Raw genomic sequence first — 26,709 nt, forward strand, 5'->3', positions numbered from 1 at the left:
CCAATTAGAATCAAGCATTCCAAATAACTGTAATAATTCATTATCATATTTCTTGTAAAACATTCCAATTCACATGGCTGTGATACACAGTACAGCACTGAAACGAATGCTGCTGACTTTCATTTCAAAGGTTTTCTCCACAAATTAAAAAAAAGGACCACTTCAACTTTATTTCAAAGGACTATACAATAAAAGACTTCCTGAGCTTGTCTGCATTATTTCTGTGGTCAGTGGAGTATATTCAGTGCCTGTATAACTTATCTCGCCTCCTAGTCTGAGCAACGACCTTGCAGCCAAAGCAAATTCGCTCTCACCTCAGAGACTCATTTGCTTCAGCGGAGGTTTCAATAAGCACATCGCTTTGATTTTTTCTTTTTTTTTCAGCTCAAAATAAGCTCCTGCAATGAATGAAAAAGAATGTTCAAATACAAAATGCTAATCAGACTATTGTAGACCCGGAACGAGATAAAGATGTACAGAGCCCAGTCATGGGTCGTGACTTTTTCATCTATTCATTTTCTGTTGACTGAAGGGAAATGAATCAGACATCTCATAACCAGAAGGTCTCAATGCTTGTCTTGAGTGGTAACTTTTATGCAGCTTCTTAATAACCACTCCTGTTATCCTCCTATACTCAAATGCTATATTCAAACCCTTTTAAACTTCTGGTGAAGAATATACCTGAATTTAAATCACTACACACTAATTATCTCATGTAGTTGCACCAAGCCAGGTTTGACTGAATTTTCACCAAAATAACCAAAATATTCATGTCCTTTCTTTTCACAAAAGACCAGAAATTCTTTGAAAGAGCAGTTTGTTGTCATCAGATATGAATCAGGTCAGTTAATGTGTGTTGAAATGCACGGTCTTACACTAATTATGCTCAATAACCTTACAGTTTGCAAGGTCATAACAAACACACACACACACACACACACACACACACACAACAATTGTCACATTATTACCCTGATTTCTCTTAGCATATAAATATCTTTACTAGCATTATGCAGAGTGCACATGTCTGTTCATGCCCTGATGGCAAAACCAAAGGAAAACAATTTCAAAATCTCATGTAAACTTTTTAGAATTGATTTATTATTAATAGTTTACACATTCAGTGTATTTCTACCTTTCTTTGTGAAGGCATTTCTTTACCCTCCACCTCCACTCCCCTTTGGTTATCACTGTTAACTTCTGCTTCACCTTGAATGTATTTTCTTGTTTTTTCCTGTTAGACTGATCCTTATATTTACATCGGGAGTACAGGGGCGGATTGAAAACACGCTCCAATCCCCACAGCTAAGCAGAGAAACCAGCTGACCTTCTTTCTCATCTATAAACAAACCGCTCTTGTCTTCCCTTAAGGCACACGCAGAAGCCAGGATAGATGTCTCTTGAAAAGGACATCCTATATCTACTGTGTCAGTGTGGAAAGGTGAAGCAGCAGTATCTAGCTGACTTGTCTGTGTGTAGCTCCCATTTCTCACCTTTCAGCATTCATGTTGACACGCTTCCCCTTCAACTGCATGGTTTGCAAATCAGTGCATTACTGCATTTATTTTAATCTGGGATTTGTATCGCTTTATTTATATAAAAAATGCAATGACACAAGATAAATAATAAATAACAATACATATTTAATAGACCTAGTTGATTGTTAGCAAAAATACTATAATTTAACACTACTTTAAGCCTGTATAGATAAAAATACTCTTGCTGTATTTTACATCTCATAGACTGTTCTTGTGAGTAATTGTAATACTGTATAATATAATGCATTTATATATATTCATAGGTATACACTATGGAAAGGGAAAATCTCCAGTTGTTACTTTAAGAGGCTTGTTAAGGCTGTCTGAATGTTAAAAAAATAGTTTTATTGGTTTAAGCTTTTGTAAGCAGGTGAATTAAATAATGTTACATAATATTTCGATGTGAACTGAATTATTATCACATGGAGTACAAATTTAGATTCCATTTTTTTCTTACCTTTAAAGTGTATATAATACATTACCACATATATGGTAAACACTATATTTCATGTTTAAATGTACTATACTTTTTAGAGATGTAATCATGAATATATACTGCATTATAATGTAACTTTGGTTACAGTTATGACATCATATTATGTATTACACTGTGGAATTATGAATACTTTATAATGCACTTTATATACTAACTGAAAGTTAAATTTAGATTAACTAATGGGAGACAGTAATCACTTTTTGACCTCAGTTTTACCCTTTAGATAGACTGTAGTGCCATCTATTGAAAAACATAACTATAAATCACTAACTCATAAAACAGCTCAATCTTATGCGATATGTATCACATCCTACCTCTTTTGAAGATGAGTTCATAAAAATCCATCAATCAAATAAGATATAAAACGTCAGTTATGCTCGGATATTATCTGGTAAATCTTATTCTGTACGGGTACAAAACAGAACAGAGAGGTGTTTTTTGCTCATTATGATTAATATTTCTCATCCAACCCGCTTTCTCTATATTAAAGAGAAATATGGACATGATTGCGCACTGTCAAATAATAAATAAATAAATAAATAAATAAAATAAAACAAAAATAAACCTACAATATTCCTCCGTTAAATCATCAAATAAAAGACTAAAGTGACCTACAGGTGCGATTTCCGAGTATAGGCAGATAAAACATGCGGCATGTTATTAATGAACACACACATTTACCTTCGCGTAGAAAGCAAGAGTGGATGAGAATGATGAGAAAACAGCAGATCGCCGCTCCCGCTAGAGCCCACGCAACTCTCAGCATCAGCATCCTGACTGCCTTCAGCATCCACACCACATCTCCATTCTATTGCCATACAACAACCAACACCTTCGCTGCGCTTTTCTTTCTCAGATTCAGAAGAAAGGACTCCGTTCTTTTTCACGAGATGCCAACTTTAGGAAAATAATATATTTGATGTTTTAAAGCTTTCACCGCCCATTGCAAAAATGTAGAAATTTCCAGTTTGTCTGTGGCTGTTGCGTGGATCTAAGGCGAGTGATGTGCGGTCATCCTCTCCAAAATCTCTGGTTTACGCACTTGGAGAGCTGCGCTGATCGCTAGAACTGTCACTCTCCTCTGTATTTTCGACTGGTCCTTGTCAGTTTACAAACAGCCGTAATTCCTGCATTAATTCGAATGATCATGTAAAAAAATGTCCCAAACGCGACGCATGTGGTGTTGGTGATATGTTGAGTCTGTATCTCCGCCTCCGTCTGTGCAGTTACCGGGGTTTGATTCTTCTCTTAACGAGCGCACTTTCTCTCAGCTCTGACGCATACATCGCCTCCACTTTCCTGAAGAGACGCGTTTGAGAAGCGCTCGCCGGTGGATGCGTCACAGCGCATGTTCCCTTAGTCTGACGTCAGAGTTGAAGTCTTAAGTTCTTTCATTGTGCCTTTTGTGTGCTGATCCTATCAGAAATGTTGTGGACAGCAGGATTAAAGACACCATGAAATCAAACTTGTAGTTTTGTGGTTTTAAGGTCATTTGAGGGCATGGGTATGTTAGTGGGTCATTTGAAATGTGCCGTTCGTGCGCTGTGTGCCCCAAGACTTACTGCTATATTTAGCAGGATACCGTATTTATTCGCATTTTGCATTATTACCATTTAATATTGTATTATTGTACTACACATAAATTAGGCTCTGTTTTGAGTAATGAAAAATATAGGTAACACTTTATTTTACGGTCTCTTAACTAGTTGCTTATTAGCATGCATATTACTAGAATATTATACATTTATTTGTAATAATTAAGCACATATTAATGCCTTATTCTACATCCCTAATCCTACCCAATACCTAAACGTAACAACTACCTTAATAACTATTAATAAGCAACAAATTAGGAATTTATTGAAGGAAAAGTCGTAATAAATAGGGAATAAGTGTTCCCTATACTAAAGTGTTACCAAAATATATAATATTATTTTACACTGATGGCTGATGAAAAGAATATAGTTACATTTACTTTCCCCTAAAGACATGCAGGTTATGTGAATATGAGACTAAAATTGCCCATAACTGTGAATGTAAATGTGTATCTGTCTGTTTCTGTTAGCCCTGTTGTAGACGGGCCACCTGTCTGTGGTGCTTCCTTGTCTGTCTTATGATGCTGAGATGCTTAAGATGCTCCAGTCCTCCTGTGACCCTACATGGGATATGTGATTTTATTAAAAAAAGGGGGGGGCTGTGTTTTTCGAAGTATTGAGTGGAATGTTAGACATGCAAAAATATTACATGCCACGTTTCCCAAAACAATCACCATGAAGTAGTACATAAAAGTTAATATATTAACAAGTGCCCGTGACCACTGACAATTCTCCTTGCTTTTTGTGGAGCTTGTATATGAGGAGCATGTGGAGCATGTATATGAGGATATTAACTGTGATGAGTGATGAGTTACAATGAGTCGATGTGTTCCGTTAAAACAATTATGATGTGTCAGTATATCCCAAAACTACACTTCTGCTACACACTCAAAAGTGTAAGTTTTCTTTACAAAAAAAGAATGCATACTTTTAGGGCATAATATAATTGGAATGCAGAATATAATTTTGTTATGATCTTAAGGGTGTGAGTTGCAACATTAATGGAAAACCCAGCCTAGGAAATTTGCGAAATTTACAGTGAAAATGAAAACAAACTTTAGTGAGTTGGTAGTGTTGCTTTATGGTCCATTATTTGTATTTTTTTTAACAAGACCGATGCATCAAAATTGCAGTGTTGTCAATGCTGCTGTCTGCACAGCTAATTTAGAGCCAATTATCAGCATTCGCCAGTGTTTACAATGGGGGCGTCCATTTTTAATTTCTCTGCAGTGCCTGTAACACACTCCCATTGTGATCCATCAATCAGCTGGATGGCAATTAAAGGAGAGCTGTCCAGGAGTGACTGCATGAGGCAAGCAGAGCAGGTGCATCACCTTAAGGATGATGATGACATACACATTGCCAATGAACGGTCCTTGGTCGCGTTACTCAAAGAGCACCTGTCACTTATATTGACACGCTCCTGCTGTTTCAGCACAAGCGTGCCTTTGGGAACTATTTGAGAGTGGTCAAAGGGTCTGAGATGACCACAAAGATGAGAGCTGAATTTAAGATTTTGTTTATTCACAAAGCTGGCACTTTTAAAAATCCTTTTTTTTTTTTTTGCCATGGGGCACTGTAGGCTGGACGCACATTTTTGCTTTGGAGAACTGCCCTCAGAAAAGCATGTTTTATTGATTTTTCATCCATCAGATATATGATTCATGTTGGTTAGTGAGTAACATTCTGCAACATAAATTTTAAAACATTTAGAGTCTATAAGAGCAAATATAATTTATGTCTACACTATGTTAAAAGCAATTGCATAAATATGTTTGTTACCTAGGAGCAACATTGTGTGGAATTGGAACTGGATATGGATATATGGGCATATTTATAATTATATTTATTATTATTATTGTGCATTATTATTTATAAATGTATATTTAGTATTTACTTAATACTTATATAAAAACAAGGGAGGAGCCAGTTCTGTTAGATTGTGTTGTGTAGCAGTTTTTAGTGCATAACCTTGAAGTGACTGTGTCTGAATGGGAGCAAATCCCTTCATCCATGATCCTTCGTCAAGTGGAAGGCCTTCCCAAATGCTGTTTTAACAGCAAAGGGAGGGTTTAATAGCTTTTGCTGTCTTTTAAAATCAAATGTTCAATAAAAGCAAGAAAGTTCAATAGAATGTCATGGTTTGGTGTAGCATTAAGATTTGTTTTTCAGAGAAAACTCTTACATTTTTAGTATATTGACTCATACTCTAACCACTGACATCAAAACTATATATAATACTAATTTGACAACTGCAAAAATAATTGACTTTATGTTGTGTGGTTAACAAAACAAAACAAAAGTTCAAAAGTTAAAAAAAAGGAACATTTCTTTTTTCCTGGTATCCACTTCTCTATCTCACAGCTGTATCAGATTTGTTGTTTGGCTGATGTTCCACCATGCTGTTTTTATTTAGGAGCATACATTTTTTCATTGTGCCTTGACACTTTTAAGATTATCCCACCAACGATGACATAAGAGTGATGCTGAAGTCATAAAATAGGCTTAAGTGATAGGTTAAGCTGAAAAACCATGGAGTCTAGAAGATGATTATCATTCAATTCTGATCAACAACAATGGACTAGAGCACCCCAACATCCTCAGCACTAGTTTTCAACAATAATGTGTGCCTGTGACATACTACAAGGGAAGGTAATTGCTGCATCTGCCAGAACCACCAAGACAACAGAATTGTCTATAAAACCACTCAGTTTCCAAACTAAGCTTAACTATGAAAATAAGAGAGTAGCTCTGACTTAAAGGAAAACAGCTAGCTGCTTTGTAAGCTTTTTTTTTTTTGTATATTCTTATAAGCCAGAAACAGTCCTCTACTGAACATATTCAGTGAAGATATTACGTTACTCTTCCTGCAACACCACTTTCTGCAGATTTATTCCCAAATGTTTATACAGTTCAATCCTGCAACTCAATTTTTTTATCTGCTTTAAGCAGCACCAGTTCTAAAGCAGTTTGCAGGTGCCATGCCAGTGGTTTTCACTTCACGATAATACAAAATAAGGGAACACTCCACTTTTTTTAAAAATAGGCTCATTTTCCAACTCCCCAAGAGTTAAACAGTTGAGTTTTACTATTTTCGAATCCATTCAGCCGATCTCTGGGTCTGGCGGTAGCACTTTTAGCGTAGATTACCATAGATCATTGAATCGGATTAGACCGTTAGCATCTCGCTCAAAAATGACCAAAGAGTTTCGCTATTTTTCCTATTTAAAACTTGACTCTTCTGTAGTTACATCGTGTACTAAAATTGATGGAAAATGTAAAGTTCCGATTTTCTTGTCCGATATGGCTAGGAACTATACTCTCATTCCGGTGTAATAATCAAGGAACTTTGCTGCCGTACCATGGGTGCAGCAGGCGCAATGATATTACGCAGCGCCTGAAAGTAATCCCCAGTTATCGTCCCAGAAAATCACAACTTTACATTTTCCGTCAGTCTTAGTACACGATGTAACTACAGAAGAGTCAAGTTTTAAATAGGAAAAATATTGAAACTCTTTGGTCATTTTTGAGCGCGATGCTAATGGTCTAATCAGATTCAATGATCTATGCTAAGCTACGCTAAAAGTGCTACCGCCAGACCCGGAGATTGGTTGAATGGATTAGACAATGGTAAAATTCAACTGTTTAACTCTTGGGGAGTTGGAAAATGAGCCTATTTTCAAAAAAAGTGGAGTGTTCCTTTAAGCATATAGCTGCTTTTATAAATACACAAGCAGTATTGTATTACATTTCATATATAGGGTACTGTTTTTTAAATAATAAGGACTAAGGACTCAATACTGCACATGTAATCGTCTGTTTCCTAATTAGGAGAAGAAAGGGAAAAGCAACAATGATAAAAATAAATAATTCTTTCTTATTAAATCTCACTGAAAATCTTGCAGTCTGCTAAACCGTTTAGCAGGTTAAGAGTCTTGCGAGGCACATAACTCCCAATAGAACAAACCCCCCCAAGTATTTTTACCTCACACCTCTCTGGTGGCATCCATCATTTCCATTTCACTGGAGAGACAAAGATCTCACCTGTTCTCATCCCATTTGTCACCAGTTTTTATGCTGTCATACATGAGTGAATCAGTGTTTGTGTTCCACGCTTCTGCACACTGCCTGATGAATATTCATTAGCCTCTTAAACGCTCAGTCTGTCGACAGCTCATTAACTGCTCAAATAACTTCTGTATAAAGACCGAATTGCCTGGCTTAAAAATAGACAAAGACTGACGTTGTTCAATCAGCTCTGATGAAAGACAAATTCCTCAAATCTGCATCAAACACGAAGGTGATATACTTTACATCACAGATCAAAGCTATCAGATCGAAGAAAACATTGAAGCATCATAAAAAATATTATATAATTGTTTGATTTTTTTAATAAGAAACATTATTGGGGTAGTTGTGCCTGGGACTTTTGACTATATCATTATTATCAAAACATCCCCAAATAAATTTGAGTTCTTAAAATGAACAGGAATTCAGCTCTGCTATTATTTTACAAACATAGTTTTTTTTGTGTGTGTGTATGTGTGTCTACTTAGATTATTTCAAATTGCTTTGGGCTTTGAGCAATAAGAAGTTAGTTAGAGAAGAGCTGTTCATCATTTCCTCCTAGTAATCCCCATCCACATGATTGGCTCTATCACTCTCTCCTCTCCACCTGTAGCTGGTGTGTGGTGAGCGCACTGGCGCCGTTGTGCTGTGGCTGCCGTCGCATCATCCAAGTGGATGCTGCACACTGATTGTGGTTGAGGAGAGACCCCCACATGATTGAAAAGCGCTTTGGGTGTACGGCAATACACAATAAAAGCGCTATATAAATGCATCATTCATTCATTCATTTCTTCTAAAATATAGAGAAAAGCAAAGCAAACACAATGACAGAAAGCCATGTACTATTTTTCTACCATAGTCATCTGAGAAAAGAACAAGATATATTGTAGCGAGAGAAAACTGTAGAAAAAATGTTAACGCAGTTAAAATAGTCTTTTATAGTCGATTTATCGCTCTGATCAAAGCTGAATTGTCAGCATCATTACTCCAGTCCACTATCAATGTTGAAAACGGTTGTGCTTCTTCATACTTTTGTGGAAAATGTGATACAATTCAGCCTTGGGTAAGATTAAAAAATGTAAATTTATATTATTTCTTTACCAAGGTTGCATTAAATTGGTTTAAGTGACGGTAAAGATATTTATACTTATTATGAAGTACATATATTTCAAATAAATTATGTTCTTTAACTGAGAACAATTATACCAATAATAAAAAACATGATTAATAATTGATCAAAAATAATAACTGATAATAATTAGGTAGCAAATTAAGCAGCATTAAAATGATTTCTGAAGGAACACTGAAGACTGGAGCAATGATGTTGAAAATTCAGTTTTGATCACAGAAATAAATTACATTTTAAATAAATATAAATATTATTGTTACTGTATTTTTGATCAAATGAATTCAATCTTCTTTCAAATAAATAAATAAACAAAAAGCCTTAATTATTTCAAACGTTTAACCACCAGTGTGTATATAAAATAATGCATGTGAATTAATAAGCAAATTATATTTTTATTAGGCCTACATACAGTATAATATAAATCACTTTCATATGGACAGCACTCAAAAGCAAAAGTCTTCAGATTTACAGTGTTTTAGAGTTAGATTGAGAATGATTTTCATAGGTTTTTTAAACATTTTCTTAGACACATGAAACCATGGATGAAAGCCTATACAGAGATACATTAACTAATATCTCATGTCTGCTGAAAACTGCTATATAATGTACGTAAATGACATTAAAATCTAATAAATTTGAAAAGGTCAGTAGTAGTTTGCATTCCTGAATATTAATGTCTGTCGTTTAACTTAAGCCAGAACACGCTAAATTAATTAGAATTTTTTAATCAAGTGGTCTGCGCGGAAGGGAAATCGTTGTCATTCCACTCCACTCCTTTACAGTACACTGTTCCAGACTAAATAAAAATAAAATAAAATATAAATTAAAAAAATAAAAAGCTGCAGAAAGTGATGTTCATGTTCATTTCTTTGAATGCTTTTTAAAGTTTATATTAAATACACATTTTGAACTAGAATAATATCCTTTTTATTTATTTGAATTTAATAATATTATTTTTGGCATGTTTGTAAATTATCCAGTAAGTATTTTAAGGCATATTGTTTGAGTAGTTGGTGATTGTAATGCACGTACTGTACAATGTCCCATAAGGTTGTATAATCATGCTAGTGTTATCAAGGCCAATCCAGGACTGAAATTCAGTGCATGTCAACAACCCTGGTCAAAAACACTGAGGTAGGCAAATAAGAGGAAATCCATACTCACTCTATACTGTTAACACTGCACAGAATAAAGGGACCGTGCAATGAGGGTGCATTTATTGAGGACAAAGAGCTACAATATCACTATGCAGACAAAATCAGAGTATCTGAATGCAGAAAAACAAGAAAATGCATTGATATGCATGATAAGATGCTCTTATCTTCTCTACAGATGGTGCTTTTGTCTCTGCATTATTGAAAATATTGTTTACCTCAAGAAAGGCATGGATACAGCAACATACAGCAAGAGGATAAATATGAGCACAAATACATCAAAGTATATGTTTGATTAATGGTGGTGTAAGATTAATCCAAAGCGGATAATACTAGGAAATAAATATGTGGCATTCCAATTGATTTTTAATGTTAGTGGCTTGACTGTCATAGGACCTGCCAGTATGTGATTCAGTTCCACCTACAGGGTTTTTTTGAGATGATGATCTTGAACACTTTGTTTTGGTACACGATATGGTGTTGAGGGGGCTTGGCCTTTGTGTGTGCTCTAGGGTATAAATGTCTTGTGAATAATCACTCTAGAGGTGCAGAGAGTGATGTCATGTCCATTTCATTTCACACTTTTAAAAGCCTGTCAAATACAATTTGTGTACTGGTAAAACAACTGCTACTGTATTATAATTAAATATTTGCAATCTATATGTTGCTTGAAAAAAAAAACATATATGTTTAAAGACGAACTAGTTGCAAATACATCAGTTAACACCATTACTAAGCATTTTCTCCTTAAAACTGAAGTGTACAAAAGACAGTCTCAAAACTGCGGCCTGTCCATTTTCTGCCATCACACAAGTGGTGACACTCTAGTTTAGGGAGCAATTCTCATTAATAACTAGTGCTTATTATTATCGTATGGCAGCATATTGGCTGTTTGTTAATGCATATAAAGCACATATTAACGCCTTCTTCTGCATGACTATATTTTAGATTCCTTAATCCGACCCCATACCTAAACGTAATAACTACCTCACTAACTATTAATAAGCACCACATGTCCCGGGCACCTGGATGAGCCCCAGGGACATATCCCCAGTGAAGACCTCAACTTAAAATACAATTAAACTTAAAATAAAACAAATAACTAAAAATATAATCAAATACCGAACTACTATTATTGTTAGAAATTGCAACAATATAAAAGTATAAATATAATACATTTATACATTTACAATTTTAATTAAAACAATAAGTAAACAATAAATAAACAATAATATCCTGGCCAGAGGAGAACTGGCCTCCCGACTGAGCCTGGTTTCTCCCAAGGTTTTTTTTCTCCATTCTGTCACAGAGGGAGTTTTGGGTTCTTGCCGCTGTCGCCTCTGGCTTGCTCAGTTGGGGACACTTAATTTCTAGTGATTATCGTCAATTTGATTTCACAGATACTATTTAAACTAAACTGAGCTAGACAATGACATCTCTGAATTTAATAATGAAATGCCTTTAACTGAAAATTGAATGTTTAATCTTATTATTATACATTACTGACACTCTATTCTCCAATCTGTATTGTTAAAAGCGCTATATAAATAAAGGTGACTTGACTTGACTTGACCAAAGTACTGTATATGTTTATTGAGGCAAAAGTCGTAGTTAATAGTTCAGTCAGGACCACTCTGTTCGAGTCAGAATATTGTAGAGGTCCTGAACTCTATATTTGGCGGCAGGTTTCACTCTGAAGGGTTCAGTTCTGAGCTATCCACAGACAAACCTCGCTGAGATTTGAACCCCCCTGAAGCCTAAGCAATTGCCAGATATTTTACATGCAACAGCTGTATATTCCAAGTAGAGTAATAGTACTGTGAATAAATTTGGACAATTTAGCAATGAGCTGGACAGATTATATATCTCTGTGGCAAGCAGTAAAGTGATCATGTATCTGCATAAGGAGGAGTTGGGGATGGAGGAGGGTAAGCGCATATCTGTGCAACAGACTATGGCAAGTGTGAGTATAGATGAACTTATATATATTATTAATTGTAGTGGGAGGAGTTACGATCTGCTGAGCCTGAACTACACTTGAGCTCCAACAAGATTTAGTTAATGGCGAGAACTGGTCCCTAAACTAAAGTGTTACCAAACATGTAACCAGTCCTATCAACTTGCAGGGTGGGGCTTTTCATTTTATTAGCAAACCTAAGGATGTTTAGAAGGTAGTAGTGTGAGATGGTTTATGTAGCAACACATTATTAGCTGTCTGATAGCATAGTCAAGCCACAGGCTAATTGATATCAATTACTGTTATGTATGCAACGTTGTAGAGAGTGATACATAAAATGCATTACCATTTTGATACACTGACATGTAGACAACCTTTTATAATTTGCTCTTCCTCTTCTTCAGAATGATTTTCTGGTTCAAATACATATGGCTGGATTATTCTAATATTACCACTTGTCCTTTTATAGCATTTCAGTTAATCAAGTGAAAGTGGAGCAGGTAGTCTGAGCATGTATGATTTAATAGAGGTGGGGACTAATTTGCATATTTGTATACTAAATGAGGTAAGGGTACAGAGATATATTCAAGCCACTTTAAAGTATCAATAAGTTATTTTCACATGTAAAATTGTTTAAATATTTATTTTTGATTATAAAAGATAGGTATTAATGAATTAATAACTGCAGAGGGACTTTAAAATGTCATTTTTTAAACAGAGCTGAAAGCAATACACTCTTATTAGTAGCTGAAACTGCCTGAAAGTATATATAAAATGTATGTGATGTGTGTACACTTTCCAACACCGTCTTCTCTCTACCTACATTTTTGCAAAACTCCAAAAATATACAGTATCTATACATATTCACTGCAGTATCCAGCTGAAATTACAACCAGTGGCTGTAACATACTTACACCTCTTCTTGTCAATTAATATACTTATTTTTACTTCATTCTTGAACATTTCTATGTTGTGACCTGAAAACACCCAAAGAAACAACCAAAGTTTTAGAAACCCAGAAGAGATACTGTAAGTAAGTAAGTAAGTAAGGCTGCAAGTTTATAATTTGATTATATAAATAAACGTGAGGGACAAGGATGTGTAAAATTGCAAATGATTGGCATTCCGATTTTATGGATATCTACAGCGCATTCGGTGAAGTTCTACAGGCACAGATTCCAAAATGGACTGAATTTACCTATAAATGTGTATTAAAGTGCATAAAAACTTAAAGCTACAAGAAGACTGAAAAGGTAAAATGAGGTAAAACTGTCTTTGAACCTGTACAGAATGTGGGTAGGATGATAATGAGTCAAACAGAAACAGGAAAAGAATGCTGGCTGCTTTATTGCAAAGAAGTGCACGCCATGTTGTTTATATGCAGTGGATAACATGCTGTTGATTTTGTAATTTCGGTATGACATTAGTCAGGCCACAGGCTGTCAGTGACTCCATCCCCTGAGCCGACTGATTGACAGGCATGCTGAATTCATACCCGCATTGCTCAGTTTCAATTACTCAATAAACATGTGGCCCTCAGTTTAAGTTGTCATGCCCTCGCTGGATTGCCTCTGATAAGACATCCCCTCACAGACGTGAGGCCCTATGGGCCCTGGAGAACAAAATTCATTCACACACACAAACACATTCCAAGAGGGAATTTTGCATATAGGCAGCCCACATCTGAGCTTGTTTGCGGATCCTAATTCGCAGACAAGGAAAATAATGGGACCAAACTGCCATTACTCATGGCCAAAAGCGTTAGGACATTTGTTGTATTTTTCTTTGAAGTGTGCAGGAGGCAAAATATCAGACCTTATTTGTGCTATGGAGAATCTGAAGCACTCCAAGCACCTCTTGTCAGTAGATTACCATTGGATTTACAACTCAGGTTTACTGGACTAACACATTCAAGAAAAGGAAATGGTCCAAAAGGGTAATTTAATTGCAGCGGTATTTAACGTCTAAACATGTCATATGTCATATAAACAGTGGAAGTCAAAGTGTAACTAGTGTAACTACTCTCCTAATGCCATAAAGTGCATTTTATGTCTGGGAAATGGGATGCCAGCATGGTATAAAATAATGATCCCTTTGGCTACATCCACCTAGGGTGAAAGAGTAGATGAGCTTAGTAAAACCAACTGAGAATCAGTTCAGGGAAACATACAAGTTTTCATAGAACCAGTTTATGCCAGTTTCAGACAAAATTTAAAGCAGCACAGGCACAAATTCACAAATATCTTTGTTGTAAGAACTGTTAGTCCTGGTACTCATTCTGAAGAAGTATTTTCAAGAAATCAGGCCATATAACGTCTAGGCAAACTTCAAGTGGGACTTGTAACAAACAGCTAATAAGTGAAACGGTGATACATGACTAACCATGTTTGTAATTTCAATACAATACACAAAGTGCTTGGAGATGCATACAATTAATGTGGCCTATTTAAAAGCATTTAGTTCAACATTAAACATCTTGTTTGTTGGGTATTGACATTTATAAACAGTGTAGAAATGCATTCGGCTAATTATATATTTTTTTAATTTCACAGTCTAATGGCAATTTAAGGGGCAGCTTTTAGGTGCAAAATTGAGTGACTATATTTTGTTGCTGATGTGTGACATCCATGCTTCCCCACTCTTGAAAAGCACAGTGTACGTCTACTCCTTGATAGTTTCACATTTAAGATAATTTCTCTTTTTTAACACAGCAAACATGATAAACTCTGTAAATACTGGACAGCGGTGGCCCATCTAAAATCTATGGATCATTCTCACTACCAGATCTACATGAGGTTGTTAAAGTCACAGCACTATTGGAGAAAAAGACTGGTTGAAGACTTTGAAAGGGAATCGATGAGAGGTAACTCCTGCAATATTGTTTCTGCAGCAGCATTGGAGGGCTCAGTTGATGAAACAGATCAAGGGGCCCAGCGAATGACTTTGATGAAACATCCATGACAGTTCGAAGGATGGGCTTGAAGGATTTGATAAGTCTTGCCTCTCTCCTCCTGGTTGGACTCAAAAGAGCGTGTAATCAATCATCCTGATCTAATTTTGGAGCCACACATGGGGGTTAGCCGAGACCCATCCTTTAAAGAAGGGGAAAGAGTTGATGGGACACATCAAGGATGCGTCCTGGCCAGACAGACCAGATGTGTTTACTCAGCCCTACCCGCCCCCTTTTCCGGCTGTGTTCATGCTGCATGCTGGGAAATCCTGCTTGGGCCATTATCAACACAAGGCCAGGTGCATCCTGGGAGATTCAAGCCAAGCCTTTATCACAGCCAGGGAGGTGGCAACCAAAGCTGGAGGATCAGAGGTGCCCCGGTGAAGGGACCTAGGCAGAGGCATCTGTAGGGACGCTGCATTCTGCCACATCAAAGGTTTGTGGAGCCAGAGGTACTGGGCTGGAAATATCAAATCTTGTCAAGAGAAAAACTCTAATGGCCCAAATCCATTCTAGCATGGCTTATGGTCAGAGCACAGTCATGTGCTGAACATGTAGCATGACTATCATAATGTTGTTTTCAGTGGTGAAAAAAAGTATTTATTAGTGCCCTTTTACTAGCAGAAACCTATAGCAATACTGAAACTGCACAGATAAACAAAACAAAGCCAAAAACGGTCTAGGTAACATTTCACACCTAAAGATCAAGATTTTGGTAAGAGAAACATTTATACACTTGTTACTAGTTCAAACATTGCATTTTATTTAAACTGTATAGTATTTACAATACATAATGTTGTATTTGCATTGCGTTTAATTTATCATAAATAAATAAATAAATAAATGAAAAACTAGGATCACTTGTAATTTTTTACTGTAATAAGGGTAAAAACTGTTGTAATAATGGCAATTTAATGACAATCATCAATGAGAATAAAGAAGTACAATTGGGGTAAACTGGTTTCAATTCTTCACACACAATACACAATTATATAACTTTAATATAAACAATCAAACAATATAAATTGTAATTATACATGTTATACATTCATATAGTCTTTTGATTTTGCTGTGAAATATGACCTGGAAATGTTCTTGACAGTTTTTGAGGCTCACTTGCCTCAACTGTGAGGAAAACGTAACAAGCTCAATAAAAGAAAATGCAAAACAGCAACAGTTTCTGGAACAATCAACAGTGTAAAGTGCCACATGAAGTTGGAAGAACTGCACAAAAAAAGGACTTTATCGCCTGAAGGATCAAATGTGCCCATTCTCTGCTCTGACTCAACCAAACCTGTCTCGTTTTCATCAATATGCAAAGCACACGAGTCTGTTCTCAAGGCAAGCCATAAAACAGAGGCACAAGTGACACCGCCAAAGTAGGAAACCATCTCAGTGGAGACAGAAGTCTGCCGCTGGGTCTGTAAATGAAAGGGAAGATAATAATTGGGACTTGGCGGCCATTTTCCTTTCTACTGCACTCAGTATTCCAGTCTTTCGACAGCAGGTGATTTCTGTGATGGCAATTATCGTGACCGTTTAAGCTACTGAACTAAGCACTGTTTGTGGTGGCTGATAAATCACTATGAAGAGATTGAAACGTCTAGGAGTGGATTGCATGTGGTGCCAAAAGGAGAAGGCTGCCCAACTGGCATTGCCACTTTCTTAATAGAATCCCTTTGTTAATACCTTTGACTAAAGGCGTCTGCAGTAGAATTAGGCCATGCTGAGCAGTGAATTTTGTTCTCGTTTCTCACACCGTTAAAATTAAACCAATGGCTGTAATAAGTGTCTTGGCTTTAGTGATTCAATTTTTTTTTTTCCAACTGCTTATTAATAGTTAGTAAGGTAGTTGTTAAGTTTAGGTATTGGGTAGGATTAGGGATGTAGAATAAGGTCATGTAGAATAAGGCATTAATATGTGCTTAATTAGTACTAATAAATGGCTAATATTCTAGTAATAAGCTTGCTAATATTCAACTAGTTAAGAGACCCTAACATAAAGTGTTACCATATTGTTCTTTTTTTTTTTTTTAAAGAATAGAATAAGAATAGAGAGTGCTAGAGTTAGAGGGTCAAATAAAGATAGAAGAGATGTGTTTTTTAGCCGATTCTTGAAGATGGCTAAGGACTCAGCTGCTTGGATTGAGTTGGGCAGGTCATTCCACCAGGAGGGAACATTTCATTTAAATTGATGTGATTAACAAAACACCCCTTTATTAATAAGTTCCTTTTTTTTTGTTTTGTTTGTTTTGTTTTGTTTTTTTTTTGGGGGGGGGGGGGGGGGGGCATTCTGCTCCATAATTACATATATGCATATGTTTCTAAATAACCTACAACAATTCTACCCAATATATACAGCAATACAGCTATATCTGCCACAATATAAATGGCTTAAATGGAAAATCTTCACCATATGACATATTTCCACATCCACATGTAGCCTATACAGTATACCATCTTACCACCCAGCCTTGATCTACCATGACACATTTCTATGAATAATGGCTTTCCAAGGTTTCCCTAACACTCACAGAACACTCCTCCCCACCCCCCCCATCTTTCATTGGTCTTCCATTGGGCTCCCTTATACTGTAGTTGTCTCTGCACATTAGTCTGGGATTGCATACATTTTCTTAGAATTCAAGACTGCTCCCTTTCTGTTGGGAGCCAAGAGATGGCCCAGCATTATACGTTCTAGAATAAAACCCCTGACATATCTGCATTAAAAGAAGAATATCAGTTTGAATATAATTCCCATGTGAGCCAAGTGCATTCACAGAGCCTGAAGTTTGCAGTCTTTGTTCTGCCTAAATTGGGGTTGAATCTGTTAGCGAAGATCAGGCAGGCAGGTAATCCCAGAATGCAAATTGCCTGGAAAAACCTATCTACTGCATCCTTAAGTAAATGAAAGAAGTTTTCAAAAGGGTCAGGACTCCCATGCTCCCAAGTTTACTGTGAGTTTAATGGGATTAGAAAAGCATGCAAACTCACCATCTTTACTTGTTTGCGATTACATAAGGAGCGAGGAGGGATGGGGGTCTGCAGTCTTTGTATTTGTTCAAACACTGCCAGATTTCTTCTACATGCCAAAGGAGCAGTATCGTTACATTATTCAGAGGCTGCAAGACTCCACTTTGGCATGCCTCAATATTTAACTCAATTATGCCAGGCTTAGAGAGAGTGGGACACAATAGACTAGCTGCACTGCATGCTTCTATGACTGGAGGCTGAAATGAAGTGGCTAGCAGAGATACTCAGTATAAATCCACAGCAGATTGAATCTACACAGGCCTTTGCTTCTTCTGTCAACAAAGGCTTGAGTTTATTCAAAAATTAAATAAATAAACAAATAAAAATGCAATATTTATGGGCACAGATGGACAAATGTCATTTTACTATTGTATGACTTAATAAGGCTTGGAAAACTGCTACTTTTAGGTTTTGTCATTAATTTACGGTTTATTTATTTTTTTATTATGTTTTAGAGTTCAACCCAGGTTTAAATGCACTTTCTGTGTATGGCAAAGTGCAGGCTGAATATTCTGCCTAATTAGTCTTCTTATGTGCTGAGGTGAGAAACTAAAAGTTTGGAAGAATGAGTAAGTGATGACAAAATTTCCATTTCTTGGATGAACAATTTCTTTATACCTAAAATAAACTAGCTTTTCAACTGTCAAACCACTTACTTTGTTCCATTTTTTTGAGTAAAGGGTATTTTCCCAAGGCGACGCAATTACAATTCACATTTGTCCGTTTAGACAGATTGACAGATCTGGAAAACTTAGACTTATACTGACTGAAATATAATTGCCTTGCTTGGCATGCGTGTGAGCAGTAGAGCAGAAAATGGAAGCTAAATTTTGGCCCACCACACCCCCTGTCCTCCACCCCCTTCACAAAACAGAAGGTATGTAGAACAGGCAAAGTGGAAAAGCTTCCTCTCAGCTCTTTGCTTTTAAAAATAACAGCCATTTTGGTTAAAAGGGCTGAACAGTGAGCCAGTGATGTATAACCAAGACCTTGCATTTAATTAAGCTGGCCTCTTCCACTTTTCTGCAAGCATGCATAATCATTTCATACACCATGATATCATCTGCCTAATGCGCTATTTTACCATACAGTTAAACCTGGGCGATAAATCTCGCGCAGCTTTCTTTTAATAGATGCAGGCTGAATAATGCGTGCATTAGATTACCGGCCCAGCGTTGTGTGTGAGAGGAAATGCTTTACAATGATTAGGGCCACCTCTCCCAGCAGACACCATCTTCATGCCCCCGCTGAGCTCCTGGCCAATTGTTTATTTCATTTCTTCTGCATCAGATAATGCATTCGATGCACACACATGAATATCTGCATGTGAAATGCACCCTGGCACTGCACAAGCGAGGGTTTGCCCTGCCTTCTAGTTTAAGTCTAAATAAGCTTTTTTTAACGTTGCATGACACTGCATGACAAATGATATTGTCTTGTAGGTCAAGAGTGGACAACACTCTTATCTCTGCTTCCTTCAAGCATAGCTGCCCTTTTTTTTTTTTTTTAGCATTTTTGCTCCTGCAAAGGGCTTTCTTTGCAAATGTGTGGTAGGCATGCTTCATCTTATTATGGTAATTACAAACAGGAGACTGAAGTCATTTTGTGGCAGTTATTAACCCCTGAAATTCTATTTTGCATTTTCTTTCAACACTCATTATTTTTTGAGATTCTGCTGACATGACTACATATCACGCTGGGCCATGGTCATAAGATTTCGAGAACTGTGCCGATGGATTTGTTAATTACCACTTTGACATCTGTCTTCTGTGTGGGAAGGATTAGCAAAGAATAACAGCCATATTCTGATCTCCCCGTGACTTACACAGATTATGACAAACGTCAAAACAGCTCCATTAATATTAATGAACACTAGCTCAAACTGAACCGTGTAGTTGAGTAGTTTATGCTTTTGCATGTACATGGATGTTAATTAACATCAAGATGTTAAAATCTATATGACAATATAAGCATACAGTATATCTTACATATATCACTGTCATTTTTGCCATTTCTAATTCATGATAAATAGTTCCGCAATGTGACAAATATTCATCAAAAGTAAGAATATATGTATCTCAATTACTATGAGCTCATGAAAGATGCATACTTAATAAATGTACATAAAAATTACCTAAATTCTTTAACAATTTGATTGTAGAATGTCACAGATCAGAGCAGGTCAACTTAATTTTATGTTAACTATCAGTTAAAAATATATATTTTTGTATTTTCTGCTTGATCTTTTTTGTATTGTTTGTTGGATTATATTGTGGATATTATTTTGTTAACGTTTTCATTTTTCCCCAGTATTTGTATACTATATCTCTCTTATCGGAGATATATAGTATGTGGATACAGTGTTAAATTATACAGTTGTACAACAGTATGCCTATAGTACCTGCTTGATAATAGATAGATGACCAAATATGGCCCAGTTTACCTGAATTAATCCTATTTTTTCACCAGATTTTTCAATTGTGAATTCATGCATTTTTATAAAATAATATAGCCCACATACACATTCACTGGATCTGTGGTATCAACTTTATGACATAGTATATCCAAAACAAGCTTACAATAGACAAGTGCCTAGTACCATAATAGTAGAGATGTCATAAGTATAAAAGTATATTACATACAGTTGTGGCCATAGATATGTAAATGCCACATTTGATCGCTTCAGACAGGTTGATGCATCTGCCATCTTAGAACAGTGATGTCTCTCACAATAAAAAGTTTGAAAAGGATTTTGTCAACCAATGAGATACAAGAACATTGCACAGCCTCTAGTTTAAAAAAACGCAGAAATTTAAATTCAACAAACAATATCGATTTCACAGGGTTGTAATGTGTTGGTTTGTGTTTTTAATATCTCAATAACAGCTTTTAAAACTAACTTTTTAAATGTTGTGTTAGCTTTCACAGCTTCATCGTGTCGGATGTGTGTTAGTTTAGCAAAATCATCTGCTGTAGTCTATTGCAGGTATTCATGTGTATAACCATGGTTACAGACACATAGCTCTCCAGACCTGCTGTGACCATTCTAATATGGTGGATGACTTAAGTATAGCAGCCCATAGAAACTAATAGCTAATAGGGCATCTACTTATAAATATCTATGGTTGTAGCAACATGATGGTTAAGAGGGGTGTTAACTTTTTGAATTGGATGATCAGGGTAAATTGTACTTATTTATTCTTCTGGGAAACGGACTGTAAGTATTTAATGCAGCTTATAAAGGGCAATAAATGCAAAATTATGTTCTGTAAACAAAAAAAAGAAAAATGTACACATCCTGTTCAAAAACTTACACCTCTGGCTCTTAAAGCATCACATTGCCTTCTTGAGCAACAGTAAATGTTTTCATCTGCTGTAATAGTTGAGTCTCTCAATTGTTCTCAGGGTGAAAAGATGGATCACAAAATCATACAGTCACTGCTGGAAGATGTTGGAAAACCAAAGAATGTGCACGACAAGGAGGATTTTTTTCTCTCTCTGAAAAACAGTGAGCAGTTGAACTGCTCAGTACAATAAATGAATACATGAACGACTTTCATATAACATAAAAAAAAAAAAAAAAAAACATTGTTATGTGAAATAGTTTATTCAGGACACATGCTAAAAATAATATGTAATTTTTCATGACCCCTCGTTTTGTTGATGTAATATTATAAAACATGTTTGCATATTCTGCAAGGGGTATGTAAACTTATGACCAGAAATGTGTTTTACTTCTCAAAAACAGTAGGATCTCAATAAGGGTCACTTGGTTATTCCCAAATAGTGCTACAATGTTACATTACTTAACACTGAATTACTCAAAGGCTGAAGGAAATTTAAATAAGCAGTCACGTGTAAAGCATGGCCTCCAGTCCTGTGCTAGAGCTCTATGAAATCCAACCAGTGTCTGACTACTGACATTGACAAATTAAGTAATTAAATTTATGCAATCTTTGAGCACAGTTAGCCTTTGAATGCTGCCAATGAATGCAAAAACTCTGGATCAGGCTAGTTGAGATATTAGATTGCTTCTGAACTGACAAATCATGGTCGCACCATATGCATATTTAAATTAAGATAACAGTAGATTTCAATGCACACTGGCTGTCAAGCTGTTGGAATCACTTTTATAAAGAAAAATTCACACATTGTTTACAGTGGCAAGAAGATTAGTTTCATATAGCACAACCTACCGAAGAGTAATAAAAACTGTATGAGATAAATCAATATAAGGTCGTTTAGTGCGGAGTAAATTCAGTTTGTCCTACAGACATGAATAATAGCTCACATTTTGTGTTGAGAAGAAGTATGCAACTTCTCTAAGCAGCTGGGCTGATGATTTTCACTTGGCAGATGAATATGAAAACAGTGACAATGCTTTTAACAGCTATTTAAAGTTTTGTGACTTTTGAAAGTTGCAGTACAATAGCAACGCTTGAAACAGAATATATAAAAGAACGCATTAATTTTCTGTCAGCGTCATATAACATGTTTTAACAAGATCACAGTTGTTATAATGTAATGACTACTGCAACCCCCAAGTGCCCCTCGTATAATTCACATGCATGGCAGGGATACAATAGGATCTTTTACACGGCAGTGCTCAGAGGAGGGTGGAAAGAGACAGTCTTAGCCTCGGGAAGCTAGAAATGAGGCTTAACAAAGTCATGTTTCATGAGCATGAATGTATGATGTAATTACACAGCTTCAGTTGAACAAATATCTCTGGGGTTCATTTCCACTGTTGCTAGGGGTTGCCAGCTCTCGTATAATAGAAAGTACCATATTTAAGAAAACAGAACTGTGTTGTTTGTCCCTCGTTTTGCGTCTTAAATACTGTGGATGCTACAGTATTTAATTGCTTTTGAATAAGATTAATGAACAGTAAAAATGGAAAATTACAAATTAGAATGAAAAGCAAATGTTGTAAGATGGCTCTGAAATCTAGACACCTAACATTAGCTATTTAAATGGCGACTCTTGACAGCCGAATTAAAGAAGATGAAGGCAAGGCAGCCACTATTCAGGCCTGTTTACACCAAGACAGATATTTGCCACTGAATTTGGCCAAGGACCACTCTGGAGAGATTACCACACACTAGCCTCATGGAGAAAAACCTGTAGAGGTAAGCCAAACAGATTTACACTTTTGGCTTTTGCCACGTTCTGAGTGTGTGCGGTCCGTGGGCGTGATGTCTGAGGCTGACACTACATTCTACTTGTCTGTTTTTTTTTTTTTTTTTTTGAATTGGTTTGAGCAGACAAAGCACATGCCAAACATTCATGCTGGTCTAAGCAGGCTTTTATTCAGTCCACAATGAGTCAGTTTCTTGTGCAATTTGTTGATGTCCATTTTTTTATATTTATGTATAGTCACAATTCTGTAGTGTCATTTAGTGTAACTGAATATGTGTGTGTTAGATCACATTAAAATTCCTTTATTTCTATAACAGATAGGAGATAGCAATATGCCACTGAGCCAAAAACCCTTGCTGCTCTTCACATAGTATTAGTACACCTTCTCCCATCTTCACTCTGTCATCAATACACATCTTGATATGTCTTCTCTGCCCATGGTCTGATAAGGTTTATCTTGTGTCTATGTTGGGTACTGTAGTTTGATTTGGTCTGGCTGATGGCATCCATCAAAATCCAGTGTGAGTGTCTTTTGCTCTGCTTTTGACACTGACCATGTCCCTTCTAGATATTCTAGCTCTGTTCCAAACCCTAGTGAGTTTTATACTTAGGCATAATTGTAAGCCATCATATAATCTCTCTAGATATAAAAGCTGTTAATATAATTTATAATAATATAATTAAAAATTTTTATATATAAACAAAATATTTTTTTTTATGGCCAGCATCAAATGTACCCTTTGTGATCCAGACAAACCAAGAATGCATCAACAAGAAATTCAGTTTATTCAATAATGTGAAATATTAATTAAAAAGAACTTAAATCTAATTGAAAATGCTCAATAAGTGTATGTGCTATGACATTAGAAACACGCTGCTGTCAAATTATATTGATAACAACTATATGAGTAAGTGTCAGGCCCTGTCACATACGCAACCTCAGTAGTCCCGGTCCTCCTCTGAGTTTACACTTCACCACATCGACTGCTAGATTGGTTATTAGTCTGCTGTGAAGTCTTCAGTGAAAGCTTTGGGAAAAGGGTTCATCAAGGGTGCATGGCAGCTACAATAGAGGCACTCTTGAGTATGCCACTGAAGCCTAAAATGACAAATTGGACACCTTAGGATCTTGTGGACCACCAGACCATGAATTCATATCAAGTGTGCCATTTGGGATTGGGCCTTGGTCATTTTTACCAACACAAGTAAGAACAGCTAGATGGTACCATAATGTCACTGTAGCAAAAATGCCTCAGGAAGACTGCAGTATTATGGTGAGCCAGTATCTGTATCAAGGAAAGAAAAATATGTTAAAAAATATAGTATTAAATAAATTATCATTATAATTATAAATGAACAATGACTTCATTATTAAATATTGTAAAATTGTGTTGGTTCACCTTATGCCAAATTGAACTTTATTGTAAAATGTTACCTACTGTGTAAAAGTATATGTTACAGTGGAATTATTGCATGCGATATACTTAATTTAATAATAACAGTCAATTATACATAATTACAAGCAGCTACTCTAAACCAAACCTTAACACTGTAGTAAGTAGCCTACATGTTCACTTAAAAAAGTAAAGTAAAGTGAGTACAGTAAAGTCAGTTGAACTGACTTGTACTTTTAGATTGATTTAACTTGGAATTCTAAGGCAGCAATTTAACTTACGTTTTAAGGTTGAAACAGGTGATTTTTAAATTATTTTACAGTTTTGTTGATTAATATAACATTCCCTTTGTTGTTAGGCCATATTATAATATTTAATTATGTTAAAGTATGTAAATATTTTGCAGTGTTGGGTAAGTTACTTTCAAAAAGTAATTAATTACAGTTACTAATTACTTCATCAATATTGTATTTAAATTACTTTACTAATTACTCTATCTGAAAAGTAACTTAGTTACTCAATAAGTAACTTAATTATTCAAATCACTAATTAGGCTACATCTTAAAATCCCTATAAACCTTAATATAAATTAAACTCTATATTCTTTCAATTCGAGTCAAACATAGAATAGTTTAGCCTTTTAGCTTTAAAACAACTGTAATACTTAAACATTTTTATGAAAAAAATGTAACCACCTTTGGTTGACAAATAGAAATACTCTGCAAAATATCTGAATAACAAAAAGGCTTAAAAGTTAAACAATACATTTCAGTTTGGCAAGAGGTTGAGGAAAAGCCCAACTAGTAAAATCTGTACAGGTTTATGTCAAAATAACACGTTAACTAATGTAGGAAAGAATAAATTACAGAAATGATCTTCTCTGCTGAATAATGTCAGATCGCGCTGTTCTTATGAGGCAAATTTCTCATAGCAGGTCTTCTTTCAAAAATGATGAATATTAGATGATTTTTTATTTTTCTTAATATTTTACCTTTTTTTTTTTTGTATCTAGGTGAGGGCATATGCGCGCAGGTGACTGCATATAATGAGCTCAGACACGGGAAAGACTGTACCTTGCTTTAGTTTCATACGGATTGCATAATCAGAAACATTAGTTTTTAATTTGAATTCGTTCAAGTGTCAAGTAGACACTTCAAGATTTTTAGATTCTATTGATTTTAGTCTTATATGTATCTGAGTCAGAGCTGGCGCCAGGGCACCTCCATCAGAGGGGCATTTGAATTTCTGGGGGGGGGGGCACAAATCACGTTTTGTGTGTGTGTGTGTGTGTGTGTGTGTGTGTGTGTATGTGTGTGGTCGGGGGGGGGGGGGGGGGGGGGAGCGTGCAATCTGTGATTGCGTGCAGTTTCTGATGCTCGCTAAAGCGTGCAATCGCTTTCTTATGTGCGCTGTTTTACCGGTTTCACTTTCGCTTTCGAAACGATCACGTTCAGCATGAAGGGGAGAGGATGGAAAGTGGGGGGCACGGTAACTCTGCCCGCGAATGCCCCCTCTTGGTGCCGGCCCTGATTTGAGTATTTAAGGTTTCTCTGTGAATCAGGAAAATCTGAAAGTGAACGCACCCGCACGCGGAGGGTTAAAGCCGCTGCATTCAATATCTTTAGACGGTAAATTTAGATTTCAAATTCAATATTGCTTTTAGAACTGTTGAAATTATTTACTGTATGTAACGCAAGTACTTTATAAGTAACTGTAATTAAATTACCTAAAAATGAACAGTAATCCCTTACTTTACTTTTTCAGTGGATAAGTAATTTAATTACAGTAACGCGTTACTTAGTAACGCGTTACACCCAACACTGATATTTTGTTATGAATTGGTAGTAGTTTAATAAGTGGGAAGATGTAAAGTCAATCAGTGATTTTTTTAAACAAACCCAGATATTATCCTATAGGCAACACTAGTGTTGTAGTACTTGAGACCGGTCTTAAGACCATTTTTTGATGGTCTTGGTCTTGTCTCGGTTTCAACCCCTCAAAGTCTTTATCTTGTCTTGGTCTCAAAATACTTGGTTTGGTCTTGGTTTCGACTTGGTCTCAGATTAGGTGGTCTTGACTACAACATTCGGTAACCCTTTATTTTAAGGTGTCCTTGTTATACGTTGCATGTACTTACTATTCTAACAACAATAAATTATGTATTATTAAGCCAAACCCTAATCGTAACCCTAAGCATATAGTAAGTGCATGTAGTTAATTAATATTACTCAGTACTTAAATGTTTAATCTATCTAT

The sequence above is a fragment of the Barbus barbus genome (genome assembly GCF_936440315.1).
Source record: "Barbus barbus genome assembly, chromosome: 39".
Taxonomy (NCBI): Eukaryota; Metazoa; Chordata; class Actinopteri; order Cypriniformes; family Cyprinidae; genus Barbus; species Barbus barbus.